This window comes from Arachis stenosperma, chromosome 5 (genome assembly GCF_014773155.1).
Source record: "Arachis stenosperma cultivar V10309 chromosome 5, arast.V10309.gnm1.PFL2, whole genome shotgun sequence".
NCBI lineage: Eukaryota > Viridiplantae > Streptophyta > Magnoliopsida > Fabales > Fabaceae > Arachis > Arachis stenosperma.
The window spans coordinates 54,787,425-54,809,749 of NC_080381.1; the positions used below are offsets into that span (position 1 = coordinate 54,787,425).

Below are 22,325 nucleotides of genomic sequence, written 5' to 3' on the forward strand. Positions count from 1 at the left end.
AAATCAAATCTTTTTAAATTGTTTTTCAAATCAAATCTTTTCAATCATATCTTCTTAATCCCATCTTTTTCAAAAAACGTTTTCAATCATATCTTTTTGATTTCCAATTTCAAAATCTTTTTCAAAAATCACTTGATTTCTTTCCCACTCTTAGTTTTCGAAAATTATCAATCAATTTTTCAAAATGTTTTCAAAATCTTTTACTTAATTTTCGAAAATTTCTTCCCCTCTTCTCACATCCTTCTATTTATGGAGTACCACTCCTCCTCAATGCACAATTCGAACTCTATCTCACTAAGTTCGAATTCTTCTACTCATTCTTTCTATTTTTCTGTTCCTCTGACACCTCAAGGAATCTCTATACTGTGACATAGAGGATTCTATATTTTCTTGTTCTCTTCTCTTTTATATGAGCAGGAACAAAGACAAAGGCATTCTTGTTGAAGCTGACCCTGAACCTGAAAGGACCTTGAAGCGAAAGCTAAGAGAAGCTAAGGCACAACTCTCCGAGGACCTAACAGAAATCTTCAGAGAAGAAGAAGACATGGCAGCCGAAAATACCAACAATGCCAACAATGCAAGGAAGGTGCTGGGTGACTTTACTGCACCTACTCCCGACTTCTATGGGAGAAGCATCTCTATCCCTGCCATTGGAGCAAACAACTTTGAGCTTAAGCCTCAATTAGTTTCTCTAATGCAACAGAATTGCAAGTTCCATGGACTTCCATTGGAAGATCCTCATCAGTTTTTAGCTGAGTTCTTGCAAATCTGTGACACTGTCAAGACTAATGGGGTTGACCCTGAGGTCTACAAACTTATGCTATTCCCTTTTGCTGTAAGAGACAAAGCTAGGATATGGTTGGACTCACAACCTAAAGAAAGCCTGAACTCTTGGGAAAAGCTAGTCAATGCCTTCTTGGCAAAGTTCTTTCCACCTCAAAAATTGAGTAAGCTTAGAGTGGAAGTCTAAACCTTCAGACAGAAGGAAGGAGAATCCCTCTATGAAGCTTGGGAAAGATACAAACAATTGATCAGAAAATGTCCTTCTGACATGCTTTCTGAATGGAGCATCATAGGTATTTTCTATGATGGTCTCTCTGAACTGTCCAAGATGTCATTGGATAGCTCTGCTGGAGGATCTCTTCATTTGAAGAAGACGCATGCAGAAGCTCAAGAACTAATTGAAATGGTTGCAAATAACCAATTCATGTACACTTCTGAAAGGAATCCCGTGAACAATGGGATAAATCAGAAGAAAGGAGTTCTTGAGATTGATACTCTGAATGTCATACTGGCTCAGAATAAAATATTAAATCAGCAAGTCAATTTGATTTCTCAAAGTCTGTCTGGAATGCAAAATGCACCAAGCAGTACTAAGGATGCTTCATCTGAAGAAGAAGCTTATGATCCTGAGAACCCTTCAATAGAAGAGGTGAATTACATGGGAGAACCCTATGGAAACACCTATAATTCTTCATGGAGAAATCATCCAAATCTCTCATGGAAGGATCAACAGATACCTCAACAAGGTTTCAACAACAATAATGGTGGAAGAAACAGGTTTAGTAATGGCAAACCTTTTCCATCATCTTCTCAGCAACAGACAGAGAATCCTAAGCAGAACCACTCTGACTTAGCAACCATGGTCTCTGATCTAATCAAAACCACTCAAAGTTTCATGAATGAAACAAGGTCCTCCATTAGAAACTTGGAGGCACAAGTGGGACAGCTGAGCAAGAAAATTACTGAACTCCCTCCTAGTACTCTTCCAAGCAATACAGAAGAAAATCCAAAAGGAGAGTGCAAGGCCATCAACATGGCCGAATTTGGAGAGGAGGAAGAGGCAGTGAACGCCACTGAGGAAGACCTCAATGGACATCCACTGGCCTCCAATAAGTTCCCTAATGAGGAACCATGGGAATCTGAGGCTCAAAATGAGACCATAGTGATTCCATTGGACTTACTTCTGCCTTTCATGAGCTCTGATGAGTATTCTTCCTCTGAAGAGGATGAGTATGTCACTGCAGAGCAAGTTGTTAAATACCTTGGAGCAATCATGAAGCTAAATGACAAGTTATTTGGTAATGAGACTTGGGAGGATGAACCTGCTTTGCTCACCAAAGAACTAGATGACTTGTCTAGGCAGAAATTACCTCAAAAGAAATAAGATCCTGGGAAGTTCTCAATACATTGTACCATAGGCACCATGACCTTCAAGAAGGCTCTGTGTGACCTAGGGTCAAGTATAAACCTCATGCCTCTCTCTGTAATGGAGAAGCTAGGGATCTTTGAGGTACAAGTTGCAAGCATCTCACTAGAGATGGCAGACAATTCAAGAAAACAAGCTTATGGACTTGTAGAGGATGTTCTGGTTAAGATTGAAGACCATTACATCCCTGCTGATTTCATAGTCCTAGAGACTGGGAGGAGCATGGATGAATCTATCATCCTTGGCAGACCCTTCCTAGCCACAGCAAAGGCTGTGATTGATGTGGACAGAGGTGAATTGATCATTCAAGTGAATGAAGAATCCTTTGTGTTTAAGGCTCAAGGATATCCCTCTGTCACCATGGAGAGGAAGCATGAAGAGCTTCTCTCAAAACAGAGCCAAACAGAGCCCCCACAGTCAAACTCTAAGTTTGGTGTTGGGAGGCCACAACCAAATTCTAAGTTTGGTGTTGAACCCCCACATTCAAACTCTAAGTTTGGTGTTGGGAGGTTCCAACATTGCTCTGAGTATCTGTGAGGCTCCATGAGAGCCCTCTGTCAAGCTACTGACATTAAAGAAGCGCTTGTTGGGAGGCAACCCAATGTTGTATTTTATCTATTTTCCTTTGTTATTTTATGTTTTCTTTAGGTTGATGATCATGAGAAGTCACAAAATCAATTGAAAAAGCAAAAATAGAATGAAAAACAGAAAGAAAAACAGCACACCCTGGAGGAAGGCCGTGCTGGCGTTCAAACGCCAGTAAGGCTAGCAGATGGGCGTTTAACGCCCAGTCTGGCACCATTCTGGGCGTTTAACGCCAGAAAGGGGCACCAGACTGGCGTTAAACGCCAGAAAAGGGCAAGAACTTGGCGTTAAACGCCAGAAATGGGCACCAGCCCGGCGTTTGATGCCAGAATTGGCTCAGAATGCATTTTTGCACGCCACCTGGTGCAGGGATGACTTTTCCTTGACACCTCAGGATCTGTGGACCCCACAGGATCTCCACCAACCCCACCACCCTCTTTCTTCTTCACCCATTCACCAATCACCTCAATACCTCTTTCCCAAAAACCCTTCACCTATCAAATCCCATCTTTCTCTTCACCACTCACATCCATCCTTCATAAAACCCCACCTACCTCACCATTCAAATTCAAACCACTTTCCCTCCCAACACCACTTCTCCTCTTTTGGCCGAACCATAAGCCATCTCCATCTCCTCTATTTCTTCTTCTTCTACTCTCTTCTTTCTTCTTTTGCTCGAGGACGAGCAAACATTTTAAGTTTGGTGTGGTAAAAGCATTGCTTTTTATTTTTTCATAACCATTTATGGCACCTAAGGCCGGAGAAACCTCTAGAAAGAGGAAAGGGAAGGCAAAAGCTTCCATCTCCGAGTCATGGGAGATGGAGAGATTCATCTCAAGGGTGCATCAAGACCACTTCTATGAAGTAGTGGCCAAGAAGAAGGTGATCCCTGAGATCCCTTTCAAACTCAAAAAGGGTCAACTTTGATCAAAGGTTGGACCAAGTCCTCACAGTCATTTGTGAAGAGGGCGCCCAATGGAAGAGAGATTCAAGAGGGAAGCCGGTTCAATTGAGAAGGCATGACCTCAAGCCCGTGGCTAGGAGATGGTTGGAGTTCATCCAACGCTCAATCATTCCCACTAGCAACCGGTCCGAAGTTACTATAGACCGGGCCATCATGATCCATAGCATCATGATTGGAGAAGAAATAGAAGTTCATGAGGTTATAGCCCAAGAACTCTATAAGGTGGCGGACAAGTCCTCTACCTTGGCAAGGTTAGCCTTTCCTCATCTCATTTGTCACCTCTGTTATTCAGTAGGAGTTAACATAGAAGGAGACATCCTCATTGATGAGGACAAGCCCATCACTAAGAAAAGGATGGAGCAAACAAGAGATCCCACTCATCATGAAATCCCTGAGATACCTCAAGGGATGCACTTTCCTCCACAAAACTATTGGGAGCAAATCAACACCTCCCTAGAGAATTGAGTTCCAACATGGGACAACTAAGGGTGGAGCACCAAGAACATTCCATCCTCCTCCATGAAATTAGAGAAGATCAAGGAATCATGAGAGATGAGCAACAAAGACAAGGAAGAGACATTGAGGAGCTCAAGCACTCCATAAGACCTTCAAGAGGAAGAACAAGCCATCACTAAGGTGGACCCGTTCTTTAATCTCCTTGTTCTTTACTTTCTTGTTTTTCGAAATTTCATGCTTATGTTTATCTATGTTTGTGTCTTATGATCATTAGTATCTTAATGTCTATGCCTTAAAGTTATGAATGTCCTATGAATCCATCACCTTTCTTAAAATGAAAAATGTTCTTAATTGAAAAAGAGAAGAATTGCATGAATTTCAGATTTTATAACAGATTAATTATTTTGATGTGGTGGCAATACTTTTGTTTTCTGAATGTATGCTTAAACAGTGCATATGTCTTTTGAATTTGTGGTTCATGAATGTTAAAGTTGTTGGCTCTTGAAAGAATGATGAAAAAGGAGACATGTTACTGAGGATTTGAAAAATCATAAAAATGATTCTTGAAGCAAGAAAAAGCAGTGAATACAAAAAAAAAAAGAGAAGAAGCGAAAAAAAAAGAAAAGGGAGAAAAAGAAAAAGAAAGAAATAAAGTTGTGATCCAAGGCAAAAAGAGTGTGCTTAAGAACCCTGGACACCTCTAATTGGGGACTCTAGCAAAGCTGAGTCACAATCTGAAAAGGTTCACCCAATTATGTGTCTGTGGCATGTATGTATCCGGTGGTAATACTGGAAGACAGAGTGCTTTGGGCCACGCCCAAGACTCATAAAGTAGCTGTGTTCAAGAATCATCATACTTAACTAGGAGAATCAATAACACTATCTGGATTCTGAGTTCCTAAAGAAGCCAATCATTCTGAATTTCAAAGGATAAAGTGAGATGCCAAAACTGTTCAGAGGCAAAAAGCTAAAAGCCCCGCTCATCTAATTAATACTGATCTTCATAGATGTTTTTGGAGTTCATTGCATATTCTCTTCTCTTTATCTTATTTGATTTTCAGTTGCTTGGGGACAAGCAACAATTTAAGTTTGGTGTTGTGATGAGCGGATAATTTGTATGCTTTTTGGCATTGTTTTTAGTATGTTTCTAGTAGAATTTAGTTAGTTTTTAGTATATTTTTATTAGTTTTTAGTTAAAATTCACTTTTCTGGACTTTACTACGAGTTTGTGTGTTTTTCTGTGATTTTAGGTATTTTCTGGCTGAAATTGAGGGACTTGAGCAAAATCTAATTCAGAGACTGAAAAGGACTGCAGATGCTGTTAGATTCTGACCTCCCTACACTCGAAGTGGATTTTCTGGAGCTACAGAGGCCCAATTGGCGCGTTCTCAATGGCTTTGGAAATTAGACATTCTGGGCTTTCCGGCAATATATGATAGTCCATACTTTGCCCAAGATTTGATGGCCCAAACTGGCGTTCAAAGTCACCTTCAGAATTCCCAGCGTTAAACGCTGGAACTGGCACCAAAGTGGGAGTTAAACGCCCAAACTGGCACAAAAGCTGGCGTTTAACTCCAAGAAGAGTCTCTACACGAAAATGCTTCAATGCTCAGCCCAAGCACACACCAAGTGGGCCCGGAAGTGGTTTTTATGTCATTTACTCATCTTTGTAATTCTTAAGCTACTAGTTCCCTATAAATAGGACCTTTTACTATTGTATTTTCATCTTGAGATCTTTGAATCTTTTGATCACTCTAGATCTTAGATCATTGGGAGGCTGGCCTCACAGCCATGCCTAGACCTTGTTCTTATGTATTTTCAACGGTGGAGTTTCTACACACCATAGATTAAGGTGTGGAGCTCTGCTGTACCTCGAGTATTAATGCAATTACTATTATTCTTCTATTCAATTCAGCTTGTTCTTATTCCAAGATATTCATTTGCACTCAAGAACTTGATGAATGTGATGATTATGTGACACTCATCATCATTCTCACTTATGAACAAGTGACTGACAACCACTTCTGTTCTACAAGCAAACAAGGCTCTAATGTTTATCTCTTGGGTTCTTTAACCGGAATCTTCGTGGTATAAGCTAGAACTGATGGCGGCATTCAAGAGAATCCGGAAGGTCTAAACCTTGTCTGTGGTATTCTGAGTAGGATTTAATGATTGAATGACTGTGACGAGCTTCAAACTCGCGATTGTGGGGCGTTAGTGACAGACGCAAAAGAATCACTGGATTCTATTCCGACATGATCGAGAACCGACAGCTGGATAGCCGTGCCGTGACAGGGTGCGTTGAACATTTCCACTGAGAGGATGGGAGGTAGCCACTGACAACGGTGAAACCCTTGCATACAGCTTGCCATGGAAAGGAGTAAGAAGGATTGGATGAAGACAGTAGGAAAGCAGAGAGACGGAAGGGACAAAGCATCTCCATACGCTTATCTGAAATTCTCACCAATGAATTGCATAAGTATCTCTATCTTTATCTTTATGTTTTATTCATCATCTATACCCATTTGAGTCTGCCTGACTGAGATTTACAAGGTGACCATAGCTTGCTTCATACCAACAATCTCTGTGGGATCGACCCTTACTCGCGTAAGGTTTATTACTTGGACGACCCAGTACACTTGCTGGTTAGTTGTGCGAAGTTGTGATAAAGAGTTGAGATTGCAATTGTGCGTACCATGTTGATGGCGTCATTGATGATCACAATTTCGTGCACCATGTACCTCGAGTTTTAATGTAATTACTACTATCTTTTATTCAAATTCAATCTTAATTCTATTCTAAGATACTACTCGTACTTCAACCTGATGAATGTGATGATCCGTGACACTCATCATCATCCGTTCCTATGAACGCGTGCCTGACAACCACTTCCGTTCTACAAGCGAAAGCTAGAGTGTGTATCTCTTGGATTCTTGATGCACGACGCATGGTTGCCCTCGCCTGACAACCGAGCCTTCCATTCTGTGAGATTAGAGTCTTCGTGGTATAAGCTAGAATTGATGGCGGCATTCATGAGAATCCGGAAAGTCTAAACCTTGTCTGTGGTATTCCGAGTAGGATTCCGGGATTGAATGACTGTGACGAGCTTCAAACTCGCGATTGCTGGGCGTGATGACAAACGCAAAAGAATCAAGGGATTCTATTCCAACATGATCGAGAACCGACAGATGATTAGCCGTGCCGTGACAGAGCATTTGGACCTTTTTCACTGAGAGGATGAGATGTAGCCATTGACAACAGTGATGCCCTACATACAGCTTGCCATGGAAAGGAGTAAGAAGGATTGGATAAAGGCAGTAGGAAAGCAAAGATTCAGAAGGAGCACAGCATCTTCATACGCCTATCTAAAATTCCCATCGATGATCTACATAAGTATTTCTATCTTTATTTTCAGTTTATTTATTATTATTATTCGAAAACTCCATAACCATTTATTATCCCCTTGACTGAGATTTACAAGATGACCATAGCTTACTTCATACCAACAATCTCTGTGGGATCGACCCTTACTCACGTAAGGTTTATTACTTGGACAACTGGTGGACGAAATTGTGATCCTCTTTGTATTTGCATGAGATTTAAAAATTGGCTCCATTGGAATTTATGATCACAACTTCATTCAACTTAACCAGCAAGTGTACTGGGTCATCCAAGTAATACCTTACGTGAGTAAGGGTCGATCCCACAGAGATTGTTGGTATGAAGCAAGCTATGGTCACCTTGTAAATCTCAGTTAGGTAGATTAAATGGTTATGGGTTTCAAAAATTAATAATAAATAGAAAATAAAAAGGGATAGAAATACTTATGTAAATCAATAGTGGGAATTTCAGATAGGCGTGTGGAGATACTAGAATCCTTTCGAATCTCTACTTTCTTATTGCTTTCATCCAATCCTTCTTACTCCTTTCCATGGCAAGCTGTATGTAGGGCATCACCATCATCAATGGCTACTTTTCATCCTCTCGGGAAAATGGTCCTATGCGCTGTCACTGCACGGCTAATCGTTTGGAGGCATCACCCTTGTTGATAGCTACATCCCATCCTCTCAGTGAAAATGGTCCAAATGCTCTGTCACAGCATGGCTAATCATCTGTCGGTTCTCAATCAAGTTGGAGTAGAATCCCTTGATTCTTTTGCGTTTGTCATCACACCCAGCCTTCAGGAGTTTGAAGCTCGTCACAGTCATTCAATACCGGAATCCTACTCGGAATACCACAGACAACGTTAGACTTTCCGGATTCCTAGGATCCTACTCGGAATACCACAGACAAGGTTAGACTTTCCGGATCCCCATGAATGCCGCCATCTATCTAGCTTATACCACAAAGATTCTGTTGGGAAATCTAAGAGATATGCGCCCGGCCTAAGGTAGAACGGAAGTGGTTGTCAGTCACGCGCATTCATAAGTGAGAATGATGATGAGTGTCACGGATCATCACATTCATCAAAGTGTTGTGCAACATATATCTTGGAATAAGAATAAAAGAGAATTGAATAGAAAGTAATAGTAATTGTATTGAAACTTGAGGTACAGCAGAGCTCCACACCCTTAATCTCTGGTGTGCAGAAACTCCACCGTTGAAAATACATAAGTGAAAGGTTCAGGCATGGCCGAATGGCCAGCCCCCTAAATGATCAAAAGACCGAATGGTCAAGAGATAAGACGTCTAATACAATAGTAACTTATCCTATTTATACTAGACTAGCTACTAGGGTTTACATGAGTAAGTAATTGATGCATAAATCCACTTCTGGGGCCCACTTGGTGTATGCTTGGGCTGAGCTTGATCTATCCATGAGCTGATGCTTTTCTTGGAGTTGAACGCCGAGTTATAACGTGTTTTGGGCGTTCAACTCCGGATCATGACGTGTTTCTGGCGTTTAACTCCAGACAGCAGCATGTACTTGGCGTTCAACGCCAAGTTATGTCATCAATTTCCGAATAAAATATGGACTATTATATATTGCTGGAAAGCTCTGGATGTCTACTTTCCAACGCCGTTGAGAGCGAGCCATTTGGAGTTCTGTAGCTCCAGAAAATCTATTTTGAGTGCAGGGAGGTCAGATTCCAACAGCATCAGCAGTCCTTTTGTCAGCCTTTTTTAGAGTTTTGCTCAAGTCCATCAATTTCAGCCAGAAATTACCTGAAATTACAGAAAAACACACAAACTCATAGTAAAGTCCAGAAATGTGAATTTAACATAAAAACTAATGAAAACATCCCTAAAAGTAGCTTGAACTTACTAAAAACTACCTAAAAACAATGCCAAAAAGCGTATAAATTATCCGCTCATCACAACACCAAACTTAAATTGTTGCTTGTCCCCAAGAAACTGAAAATCAAATAGGATAAAAAGAAGAGAATATACTATAAATTCCAAAATATCAATGAATATTAATTCTAATTAGATGAGCGGGACTTGTAGCTTTTTGCTTCTGAACAGTTTTGGCATCTTACTTTTTCCTTTGAAGTTTAGAATGATTGGCTTCTCTAGGAACTTAGAATTTCGGATAGTGTTATTGACTTTCCTTGTTAAGCTTGTTGATTCTTGAACACAGCTACTTATGAGTCTTGGCCGTGGCCCTAAGCACTTTGTTTTCCAGTATTACCACCGGATACATAAATGCCACAGACACATGACTGGGTGAACCTTTTCAGATTGTGACTCAGCTTTGCTAGAGTCCCCAGTTAGAGGTGTCCAGAGCTCTTGAGCACACTCTTTCTGCTTTGGATCCTTTTTACCCTTGCCTTTTTGTTTTAAGGGCTATTGGCTTTTTCTGCTTGCTTTTTCTTTTTCTTTCTATATATATATTTTTTTTTGCCATTTTTTTTCGCAAGCTTCTTCTTTTTCACTGCTTTTTCTTGCTTTAAGAATCAATTTCATGATTTTTTTGGATCATCAATAACATTTCTCTTGGTTCATCATTCTTTCAAGAGCCAACAATTTTAACATTCATAAACAACAAGATAAAAAATATGCACTGTTCAATCATTCATTCAGAAAACAAAAAGTATTGTCACCACATCAATATAATTAAACTAAATTCAAGGATAAATTCGAAATTCATGTACTTCTTGTTCTTTTGAATTAAAACATTTTTTCATTTAAGAAAGGTGAAGGATTCATGGAATTATTCATAACTTTAAGACATAGTTACTAACTACTAATGATCATGAAGTAGAGACACAAAACATAGATAAACACAGCATAAAAACCGAAAAGCAGAAAGAAATAAGAACAATGAATGAATCCACCTGAGTGAGGGTGGCGCCTTCTTGAAGGTCCAATGGTGCTTTTTGAGCTCCTTTATGTCTCTTCCTTGCTTCTGTTGCATGATCCCTAGTAATTTTGGTGTTCCTATCCTTAGTTGTTCCCAATAATTGTGTGGAGGACAATTTATCCCCTGAGGTATCTCAGGGATCTCTTGATTTGCAGTCAAATGTTCTACCACTGAGCTATAAACCCTTTACATGAGTCTTTCCATCTCCTATGACTCAGAGGTGGAAGCTTTTGTCTTCCCTTTTTTTTCTCTTCTTCTCTCTTTTTTTTAGATGTTTCTGGCCTTAGGTGCCATTAATGGTTATGGAAAAGTAAAAAGCTATGCTTTTACCACACCAAACTTAGAAAATTGCTCGCCCTCGAGCAAGAGAAGAAAGAAAAGATGAAGAATAAGAAGAAGATATGGAGGAGATTGAGGGATGTGTGTATTCGGCTATATGGGTGGGATTGGGTGGGAAAGAGAATTTGAATTTTAAAGGTAGGTGGGGTGTATGGGGAAGAGTGGATAGGTGTAGGTGGTGAATGAAAAACAGAAGGGATGACCATGAATGGAGAGAGAGGGTGAGGTAGGTGGGAATATGTTAGGTGGGGATCCTGTGGGGTCCACAGATCCTGAGGTGATCCTGTGGGGTCCACAGATCCTGAGGTGTCAAGGAATTCCATCCCTGCACCAAATAGGCATGTAAAATGCCTTTGCATACCATTCTGGCATTTAAACGCCGAGTGATGCACATTCTGGGCGTTCAACGCCCATATGTAACATGTTTCTGGCGTTGAACGCCAATTTCATGCTTGTTACTGGCGTTCAGCGCCAGCTTTTCCTCTAGGCACATTCCTGGCGTTCAAACGCCAGAATGTTGCTTGTTTCTGGCGTTTAGCGCCAGATTCATGCTCTGTTCTGGCGTTGAACGCCAGCCAGATGCTCCTTACTGGCGTTGAACGCCAGTCTGTGCTTCCTCCAGGGTGTGATTTTTCTTCTGCTATTTTTGATTCTGTTTTTAATTTTTATATTTTTTTTTGTGACTCCTCATGATCATGTACCTAATAAGACACAAAATAACAATAAAATAAAATAAAATAAAAATTAGATAAATAAAATTGGGTTGCCTCCCAACAAGCGCTTCTTTAATGTCAATAGCTTGACAATGGGCTCTCATGGAGCCACAAAGGTGATCAGGTCAATGTTGTATAGTCCCAACACCAAACTTAGAGTTTGGATATGGGGTCTTAACACCAAACTTAGTGTTTGGTCGTGGCCTCCCAACACCAAACTTAGAGTTTGACTGTGGAGGCTCTTCTTGACTCTGAACTGAGAGAAGCTCTTCATGCTTACTCTCTTTTGTCACAGAGGGATGGCCATGTGCCTTAAACATAAGGTAGTCCTCATTCAATTGAAGGACTAATTCACCTCTGTTGACATCTATCACAGCTCCTGCTGTGGCTAGGAAAGGTCTTCCAAGGATGATGCATTCATCCTCTTCCTTCCTAGTGTCTAAGATTATGAAATCAGCAGGGATGTAAAGGCCTTCAACCTTTACTAACACGTCCTCTACTATTCCATAAGCTTGTCTTAATGACTTGTCTGCCAATTGTAATGAGAACAAGGCAGGTTGTACCTCAATGATCCCCAGCTTCTCCATTACAGAGAGTGGCATAAGATTTATCCCTGACCCTAGATCACATAGAGCTTTTTCAAAGGTCATGGTGCCTATGGTACAAGGTATTAAGAACTTGCCAGGATCTTGTCTCTTTTGAGGTAAAATTTGCTGAATCCAGGTATCCAGTTCACTAATGAGCAAAGGAGGTTCACTTTTCCAAGTCTCATTACCAAACAACTTGGCATTCAGCTTCATGATAGCTCCTAAATATTGAGCAACTTGCTCTCCAGTCACATCTTCATCCTCTTCAGAGGAAGAGTAGTCTTCAGAGCTCATGAATGGCAGAAGAAGATTTAATAGAATCTCTATGGTCTCTATATGAGCCTCAGATTCCTTTGGATCCTTAATAGGAAACTCCTTCTTGCTTGAGGGACGTCCCAGGAGGTCTTCCTCACTAGGATTTTCGTCCTTCTCCTCCCTTGTGCATTCGGCCATATTGATTATATCAATGGCCTTGCACTCTCCTTTTGGATTCTCTTCTGTATTGCTTGGGAGAATACTGGGAGGAGTTCCAATGACTTTCTTACTCAGCTGGCCCACTTGTGCCTCCAGATTTCTAATGGAGGATCTTGTTTCACTCATGAAACTGAAAGTGGCCTTTGACAGATCAGAGACTAGATTGGCTAAATTAGAAGTATTTTGTTCAGAATTCTCTGTCTGTTGCTGAGAAGATGATGGAAAAGGCTTGCTATTGTTCAGCCTGTTGCGTCCACCATTGTTAAAGCCTTGTTGAGGCTTTTGTTGATCCTTCCATGAGAAATTTGGATGATTTCTCCATGATGAGTTATAGGTGTTTCCATAAGGTTCACCCATGTAATTAACCTCTGCCATGGCAGGGTTCTCAGGATCATAAGCTTCTTCAGAAGCTGCCTCTTTAGTACTGTTGGATGCATTTTGCCATCCATTCAGACTTTGAGAGATCATGTTGACTTGCTGAGTCAACACTTTGTTCTGAGCCAATATGGCATTCAGAGCATCAATTTCAAGAACTCCCTTCCTCTGAGGCGTCCCATTATTCACGGAATTCCTCTCAGAAGTGTACATGAATTGGTTATTTGTAACCATGTCAATGAGTTCTTGAGCCTCTTCAGACGTTTTCTTTAGGTGAATGGATCCACCTGCAGAATGGTCCAATGACATTTTCGAAAATTCAGATAGACCATAATAGAATATATCTAATATGGTACATTCTGAAAACATGTCAGATGGACACCTTTTGGTCAGCTGCTTGTATCTTTCCCAAGCTTCATAGAGGGATTCACCATCTTTTTGCTTGAAGGTCTGAACATCCACTCTAAGCTTGCTCAGCTTTTGAGGAGGAAAGAATTTATCCAAGAAGGCTGTGACCAGCTTATCCCAGGAGTCCAGGCTATCCTTAGGTTGTGAATCCAACCATATTCTAGCTCTGTCACTTACAGCAAAAAGGAAAAGCATGAGCCTGTAGACTTCAGGATCTACTCCATTCGTCTTAACAGTCTCACAAATCTGCAAGAACTCAGTTAAAAACTGATAAGGATCTTCAGATGGAAGTCCATAAAACTTGTAGTTTTGTTGCATTAAGGCAACTAGCTGAGGTTTCAGCTCAAAGTTGTTGGCTCCAATGGCAGGAATGGAGATGCTTCTTCCATCAAATTTGGATGTTGGCTTTGTGAAGTCACCAAGCATTCTCCTTGCATTATTATTATTTTCGGCTGCCATCTCCTTCTCTTGTTCGAAAATTTCTGAAAGGTTGTTTCTGGATTGTTGTAATTTAGTTTCTCTTAGTTCCTTTTCAGAGTCCTTTCAGGTTCAGGATCAATTTCAACAAGAGTGCCTTTTTCCCTGTTCCTGCTCATATGAAAGAGAAAAAAACAAGAAAAGAAGAGGAATCCTCTATGTCACAGTATAGAGATTCCTTTGTGTTAGTAGAAGAAGAAAGGGGAGAAGAATGAAGAAGAGTGGGTTCGGATATTTGGGTGAAGAGAGGTGAAGAGAGGTGTTAGTAAATAAATAATTAAATAGAATAAGAGAAAAGAGACAGAAAATTCGAAAATAATTTTTAAAAAGGGTTAGAAATTTTCAAAAATTAGAGATAAGAAATAAGATTAAATTTAAATTAAAACTAATTAATTAATTAAAAAGAATTTTGAAAAAGGGTGAGATATTTTTGAAAATTAGAGAGGGAAAAGTAGTTAGGTGGTTTTGAAAAAGATAAGAAACAAACAAAAAGTTAGTTAGTTGATTGAAAAAGATTTGAAATCAAATTTTAAAAAGATAAGAAGATAAGAAGTTAGATAAGATATTTTAAAATCAAATTTTGAAAAAGATAAAATTTTGAAAAAGATAAGATATGTTTGAAAAAGATTTAATTTTTTTTTAAATTAAAATTAATTACTAACAAGAAACTAAAAGATAAGATTCTAGAACTTAAAGATTGAACCTTTCTTAACAAGCAAGTAACAAACTCCAAATTTTTGAATCAATCACATTAATTGTTAGCTAATTTTCGAAAATATGATATAAAGATAAGAAAAAGATTTTGAAAATATTTTGAAAAATATTTTTGAAATTTTTGAAAAATAGAAAATGAAAAAGATATAATTTTTGAAAAAGATAAGATTTTTAAAATTGAAAATTTGACTTGACTTGTAAGAAACAACTAATTTTGAAAATTTTTGACCAAGTCAACCCAAAATTTCGAAAATTTGGAGAGAAAAAAGGAAAAGATATATTTTTGATTTTTGAATTTTTAATTATGAGAGAGAAAAACACAATTATGACCCAAAACATAAAAATTTTGGATCAAAACACATGATGCATGCAAGAACACTATGAATGTCAAGATGAACATCAAGAACACTTTGAAGATCATGATGAACATCAAGAACATATTTTTGAAAATTTTTTTATGCAAAGAAAACATGCAAGACACCAAACTTAGAAATCTTTAATACATGGACTCTAACAAACGAAAAATGCATATGAAAAACAACAAACAACACAAAACAAGAAATCATCAAGATCAAACAAGAGGACTTATCAAGAACAACTTGAAGATCATGAAGAACACTATGAATGCATGGAATTTTCGAAAAATGCAAGAAAAATTTTTAAAGCATGCAATTGACACCAAACTTAAAAGTTGACTCAAGACTCAAACAAGAAACACAAAATATTTTTGATTTTTATGATTTTATGATTTTTTTTGTATTTTTATTATATTTTTTTTTTTCGAAAATAAAGTTTGGAAAAACGAAAAATAAAAGAAAAATTTTAAAAAAGATTTTTGAAAAGAAAATTACCTAATCTGAGCAACAAGATGAACCGTCAGTTGTCCATACTCGAACAATCCCCGGCAACGGCGCCAAAAACTTGGTGGACGAAATTGTGATCCTCTTTGTATTTGCATGAGATTTAAAAATTGGCTCCATTAGAATTTATGATCACAACTTCATTCAACTTAACCAGCAAGTGTACTGGGTCATCCAAGTAATACCTTACGTGAGTAAGGGTCGATCCCACAGAGATTGTTGGTATGAAGCAAGCTATGGTCACCTTGTAAATCTCAGTTAGGCAGATTAAATGGTTATGGGTTTCGAAAATTAATAATAAATAGAAAATAAAAAGGGATAGAAATACTTATGTAAATTAATAGTGGGATTTTCAGATAGGCGTGTGGAGATGCTAGAATCCTTTCGAATCTCTACTTTCTTATTGCTTTCATCCAATCCTTCTTACTCCTTTCCATGGTAAGCTGTATGTAGGGCATCACCATCATCAATGGCTACTTTTCATCATCTCAGGAAAATGGTCCTATGCGCTGTCACTGCACGGCTAATCGTCTGGAGGCATCACCCTTATTGATAGCTACATCCCATCCTCTCAGTGAAAATGGTCCAAATGCTCTGTCACAGCACGGCTAATCATCTGTCGGTTCTCAATCAGGTTGGAGTAGAATCCCTTGATTCTTTTGCGTTTGTCATCACGCCCAGCCTTCAGGAGTTTGAAGCTCGTCACAGTCATTCAATACCGGAATCCTACTCGGAATACCACAGACAAGGTTAGACTTTCCGGATTCCCGGGATCCTACTCGGAATACCACAGACAAGGTTAGACTTTCCGGATCCCCATGAATGCCGCCATCTATCTAGCTTATACCACAAAGATTCTGTTGGGGAATCTAAGAGATATGCGCCCGGCCTAAGGTAGAACGGAAGTGGTTGTCAATCACGCGCGTTCATAGGTGAGAATGATGATGAGTGTCACGGATCATCACATTCATCAAAGTGTTGTGCAACGTATATCTTGGAATAAGAATAAAAGAGAATTGAATAGAAAGTAATAGTAATTGTATTGAAACTTGAGGTACAGCAGAGCTCCACACCCTTAATCTATGGTGTGCAGAAACTCCACCGTTGAAAATACATAAGTGAAAGGTTCAGGCATGGCCGAATGGCCAGCCCCCTGAATGATCAAAAGACCGAATGGTCAAGAGATAAGACGTCTAATACAATAGTAACTTATCCTATTTATACTAGACTAGCTACTAGGGTTTACATGAGTAAGTAATTGATGCATAAATCCACTTCTGGGGCCCACTTGGTGTATGCTTGGGCTGAGCTTGATCTATCCACGAGCTGAGGCTTTTCTTGGAGTTGAACGCCGAGTTATAACGTGTTTTGGGCATTCAACTCCGGATCATGACGTGTTTCTGGCGTTTAACTCCAGACAGCAGCATGTACTTGGCGTTCAATGCCAAGTTACATCGTTAGTTTCCGAAGAAAGTATGGACTATTATATATTTCTGAAAAGCTCTGGATGTCTACTTTCCAACGCCGTTGAGAGCGTGTCATTTGGAGTTCTGTAGCTCCAGAAAATCCATTTTGAGTGCAGGGAGGTCAGATTCCAACAGCATTAGCAGTCCTTTTGTCAGCATTTTTCAGAGTTTTGCTCAGGTCCCTCAATTTCAGCCAGAAATTATCTGAAATTACAGAAAAACACACAAACTCATAGTAAAGTCCAGAAATGTGAATTTAACATAAAAACTAATGAAAACATCCCTAAAAGTAGCTTGAACTTACTAAAAACTACCTAAAAACAATGCCAAAAAGCGTATAAATTATCCGCTCATCAACGACCCAATACACTTGCTGGTTAGTTGAGCGAAGTTGTGAAATTATGTTTAGACCATGGTTTTGAGCACCAAGTTCTTGGGGCCATTACCTGGGAATCAATTTCGAACAACAATTTAAGTATGAATCACAATTTCGTCCACCAAGTTTTTGGCGCCGTTGCCGGGGATTGTTCGAGTATGGACAACTGACGGTTCATCTTGTAGCTCAGATTAGGTAATTTTCTTTTTTGTTTTATTTTCAAAAATTTTTCAAAAATCTTTCAAAAATTTATCACCTATTTTTGAAAATCTTCAGAGTTATCAAGAATGAATTCTAGAGTTTCATATAACATGTTTTAGCTTGGTTGGCTATTAAGCCATGTCTAATTCATAGGATTTTGATTGAGGACTTTGGATTCATTACTTTCTTTTTCCTATATGTTTTTCAAAAAATATAAAATAAAATAAAAAAATAATAATAAAAATAATAAAATTATAAAAATCAAAAATATTTTTGTGTTTCTTGTTTGAGTCTTGTGTCATGTTTTAAGTTTGGTGTCAATTGCATATTCATATTGTTCTTGCATTTTTCGAAAAATTCATGCATTCATAGTGTTCTTCATGATCTTCAAGTTGTTCTTGGTAAGTCTACTTGTTTGATCTTGATAATTTCTTGTTTTGTGTTCTTTGTTGTTTTTCATATGCATTTGTGCATTCATAGTGTCTAAGCATTGCAAATTTCTAAGTTTGGTGTCTTGCATGTTTTCTTTGCATCAAAAATTTTTCAAAAATATGTTCTTGATGTTCATCATGATCTTCAAAGTGTTCTTGGTGTTCATCTTGACATTCATAGTGTTCTTGCATGCATCATGTGTTTTGATTCATAATTTTCATGTTGTTAGTCATTTTTTATGTTTTTCTCTCTTATAATTAAAAATTCAAAAATCAAAAAAATATCTTTTCCTTTTTTCTCTCAAAATTTCGAAAATTTGGGTTGACTTAGTCAAAAAAATTTTAAAATTAGTTGTTTCTTGTAAGTCAAGTCAAATTTTCAAATTTTAAAAATCTTATCTTTTCAGAACTTTTTCAAAAATTAAATCTTTTTCATTTTTCTTATTAATTTACGAAAATCCTTTAAAATATTTTTCAAAAATCTTTTTCTTAGTTTTATCTTTATTTTTGAAAATTATGCTAACAATTAATATGATTGATTCAAAAATTTGAAGTTTGTTACTTTCTTGTTAAGAAAAGGTTCAATCTTTAAATTATAGAATCTTATCTTTTAGTTTCTTGTTAGTCAAGTAATTAATTTTAATTTTAAAAATTAAATCTTTTCCAACCATATCTTTTTAATCATATATTTTTATCATATCTTTTTCAAAATTTTATCTTTTTTTTTCAAAAATTTGATTTCAAAATATCTTCTTATCTTCTAATCTTTTTCAACTAACTATTTGACTTTTTGTTTATTTCTTATCTTTTTCAAAACCACCTAACAACTTTTCTCTCTCTAATTTTCGAAAATACCTCCCTCTTTTTCAAAAAATTCTTTTTAATTAATTAATTGTTTTAAATTTTAATTTTAATTTTATTTCTTATCTTAATTTTCGAAAATCATTAACTCCTTTTCAAAATTATTTTCGAAAACTTCTATCTCTCATCTTATTCTATTTATTTATTCTTTTACTAACACTTCTCTTCATCTCAAATCTCTGCCCCTATCCTCACCCTTGTGTTTGGATTCTCCTTTCTTTATTCCCTTCTTCTTCTACTAACATAAAGGAATCTCTTTACTGTGACATAGAGGATTCCTCTTCCTTTTCTGTTCTCTTCTTTCTCATATGAGCAGGAACAAGGAAAAAGGTATTCTTATTGAAGCTAATCCAGAACCTGAAAGGACTCTGAAGAAGAAACTAAGAAAAGCTAAATTACAACAATCCAGAGATAACCTTGCTGAAATTTTTGAACAAGAAAAGGAGATGGCAGCCGAACCCAACAACAATAATGCAAGAAGGATGCTTGGTGACTATACTGCACCTACATCCAAGTTTGATGGAAGAAGCATCTCAATTTTTGCCATTGGAGCAAACAATTTTAAGCTGAAACCTCAATTAGTTGCTCTAATGCAACAGAACTGCAAGTTTCATGGACTTCCATCAGAAGATCCCTACCAGTTCTTAACTGAGTTCTTGCAGATCTGTGAGACTGTTAAGACTAATGGAGTAGATCCTGAAGTCTACAGGCTCATGCTTTTCCCTTTTGCTGTGAGAGACAGAGCTAGAATATGGTTAGACTCTCAACCTAAAGATAGCCGGGACTCCTGGGATAAGCTGGTCACGACCTTCTTGGCTAAGTTCTTTCCTCCTCAAAAGCTGAGCAAGCTTAGAGTGGATGTTCAGACCTTCAAACAAAAAGATGGTGAATCCCTTTATGAAGCTTGGGAAAGATACAAGCAGATGACCAAAAGATGTCCTTCTGACATGTTTTTAGAATGGACCATGATAGATATATTCTATTATGGTCTATCTGAGTTCTCTAAGATGTCACTGGACTATTCTGCAGGTGGATCCATTCACCTAAAGAAAATGCCTATAGAGGCTCAAGAACTTATTGACATGGTTGCAAATAACCAATTCATGTACACTTCTGAGAGGAATTCTGTGAATAATGGGACGCCTCAGAGGAAGGAAGTTCTTGAAATTAATGCTCTGAATGCCATATTGGCTCAGAACAAAATGTTGACTCAGCAAGTCAACATGATTTCTCAAAGTCTGAATGGATGGCAAAATGCATCCAACAGTACTACAAAGGCATCTTCTGAAGAAGAGGCCTATGATCCTGAAAACCCTGCAATGGCAGAGGTAAATTATATGGGGAAAGCCTTTGGCAACACCTATAACCCCTCATGGAGAAATCATCCAAATTTCTCATGGAGAAATCATCCAAATTTCTCATGGAAGGATCAACAAAAGCCTCAACAAGGCTTTAATAATGGTGGAAGAAACAGGCTCAGCAATAGCAAGCCTTTTCTATCATCTTCTCAGCAACAGACAGAGAATTCTGAGTAAAATACCTCTAGCTTAGCAAATATAGTCTCTGATCTGTCCAAGGCCACTTTAAGTTTCATGAGTGAAACACAGTCCTCCATCAGAAATCTGGAGACACAAGTGGGCCAGCTGAGTAAGAAAGTCACTGAAACTCCTCCTAGTACTCTCCCAAGTAATACTGAAGAGAATCCAAAAAGAGAGTGCAAGGCCATTGATATAATCAACTTGGCTGAACCTAAAGAGGAAGGAGAGGATGTGAATCCCAATGAGGAAGACCTCATGGAACGTCTCTCAAGCAAGAAGGAGTTCCCTATTGAGGACCCAAAGGAATCTGAGGCTCATATAGAGACCATAGAGATCCCATTAAACCTCCTTCTACCATTCATGAGCTCTGAAAATTATTCTTCCTCTGAAGAGGATGAAGATGTAACTGGAGAGCAAGTTGCTCAATATCTAGGAGCTATCATGAAGCTGAATGCCAAATTATTTGGTAATGATACTTGGGAAGGTGAACCTCCCTTGCTCATCAGTGAACTAGATACATGGGTTCAGCAAACCTTACCTCAAAAGAGACAAGACCCTGGCAAATTCTTAATACCCTGTACCATAGGCATCATGACCTTTGAAAAGGCTCTGTGTAACCTGGGGTCAAGCATAAATCTTATGCCACTCTTTGTAATGGAGAAGCTGGGGATCATTGAGGTACAACCTGCCATATTTTCATTACAAATGGCAGATAAGTCAGTAAGACAAGATTATGGATTGGTAGAGGACGTGTTGGTAAAGGTTGAAAGCCTTTACATCCCTGTTAATTTCATAATCTTAGACACTAGGAAGGAGGAGGATGAATGCATCATCCTTGGAAGACCTTTCCTAGCCACAGCAGGAGCTGTGATAGATGTTAACAGAGGAGAATTAGTCCTTCAATTAAATGGGGACTACCTTGTGTTTAAGACCCAAGGGTGTTCTTCTGTATACATGGAGAGGAAGCATGAAAAGCTTCTCTCAGTACAGAGTCAAACCAAGCCCCCACCATTAAACTCTAAGTTTGGTGTTGGGAGGCCACAGCCAAACACTAAGTTTGGTGTTGAATCCCCGCATCCAAACTCTAAGTTTGGTGTTGGGAGTCTACAACATTGACCTGATTACCTGTGTGGCTCCATGAGAGCCCACTGTCAAGCTATTGACATTAAAGAAGCGCTTATTAAGAGGCAACCCAATTTTTATTTATCTAATTTTATTTTTCTTTTTATTGTTCTTTAATGTTTTATTAGGTTCATGATCATGTGGAGTCACGAAAAAAAATACTAAAATTAAAAACAAAATAAAAAACAGCAAAAGAAACAGCACACCCTGGAGGAAGGGCTTACTGGCATTTAAACGCCAGTAAGGAGCATCTGGCTGGCGTTCAACGCCAGAACAGAGCATGGATCTGGCGTTGAACGCCAGAAACATGCAGCAATCTGGCGTTTAAACGCCATGATTGCACACTGAGGAAAGCTGGCGTTCAACACCAAAAACATGCTGCAGATGGGCGTTGAACGCCCAGAATAAGCTTAGAGCCGGTGTTCAACGCCAGAAACAAACATCAATCTGGCGTTGAACGCCGGGATTGCATGCAGAGGGCGTTTTACACGCCTCATTGGTGCAGGGATGTAAATCCTTGACACCTCAGGATCTGTGGACCCCACAGGATCCCCACCTACCTCAACTCACCTTCTCACCTCTTCACCACTTACATCCATCCATCTCTTCCCCACCCAATCCCACCCATATGGCCGAAACATACACATCTCTCCCTCTCCTCCATATCTTCTTCTCCTTCCATTCTTTTTTCTTTGCTCGAGGGCGAGCAACATTCTAAGTTTGGTGTGGTAAAAGCATAGTTTTTTTCTTATTTTTCCATAACCATTGATGGCACCTAAGGCCAGAGAAACCTCAAAATAAAAGAGAAGAAGAAAAAGGGAAGACAATTGCTTCCACCTCTGAGTCATGGGAGATGGAGAGATTC

At 38.6% G+C, this 22,325-nt stretch overlaps 2 non-coding genes across 2 annotated transcripts; both read right to left on the bottom strand.

Annotated features, from left to right (window-relative positions):
• Positions 1 to 949: 949 nt before the first annotated feature.
• Positions 950 to 1,057, bottom strand: LOC130984646 (small nucleolar RNA R71). Its single transcript, XR_009088564.1, has one exon. It is a non-coding gene; the product is annotated as a small nucleolar RNA R71 (small nucleolar RNA).
• Positions 1,058 to 19,645: 18,588 nt separating this feature from the next.
• Positions 19,646 to 19,749, bottom strand: LOC130983567 (small nucleolar RNA R71). The gene has a single exon (XR_009087551.1). It is a non-coding gene; the product is annotated as a small nucleolar RNA R71 (small nucleolar RNA).
• Between the last annotated feature and the right edge of the window lie 2,576 nt (positions 19,750 to 22,325).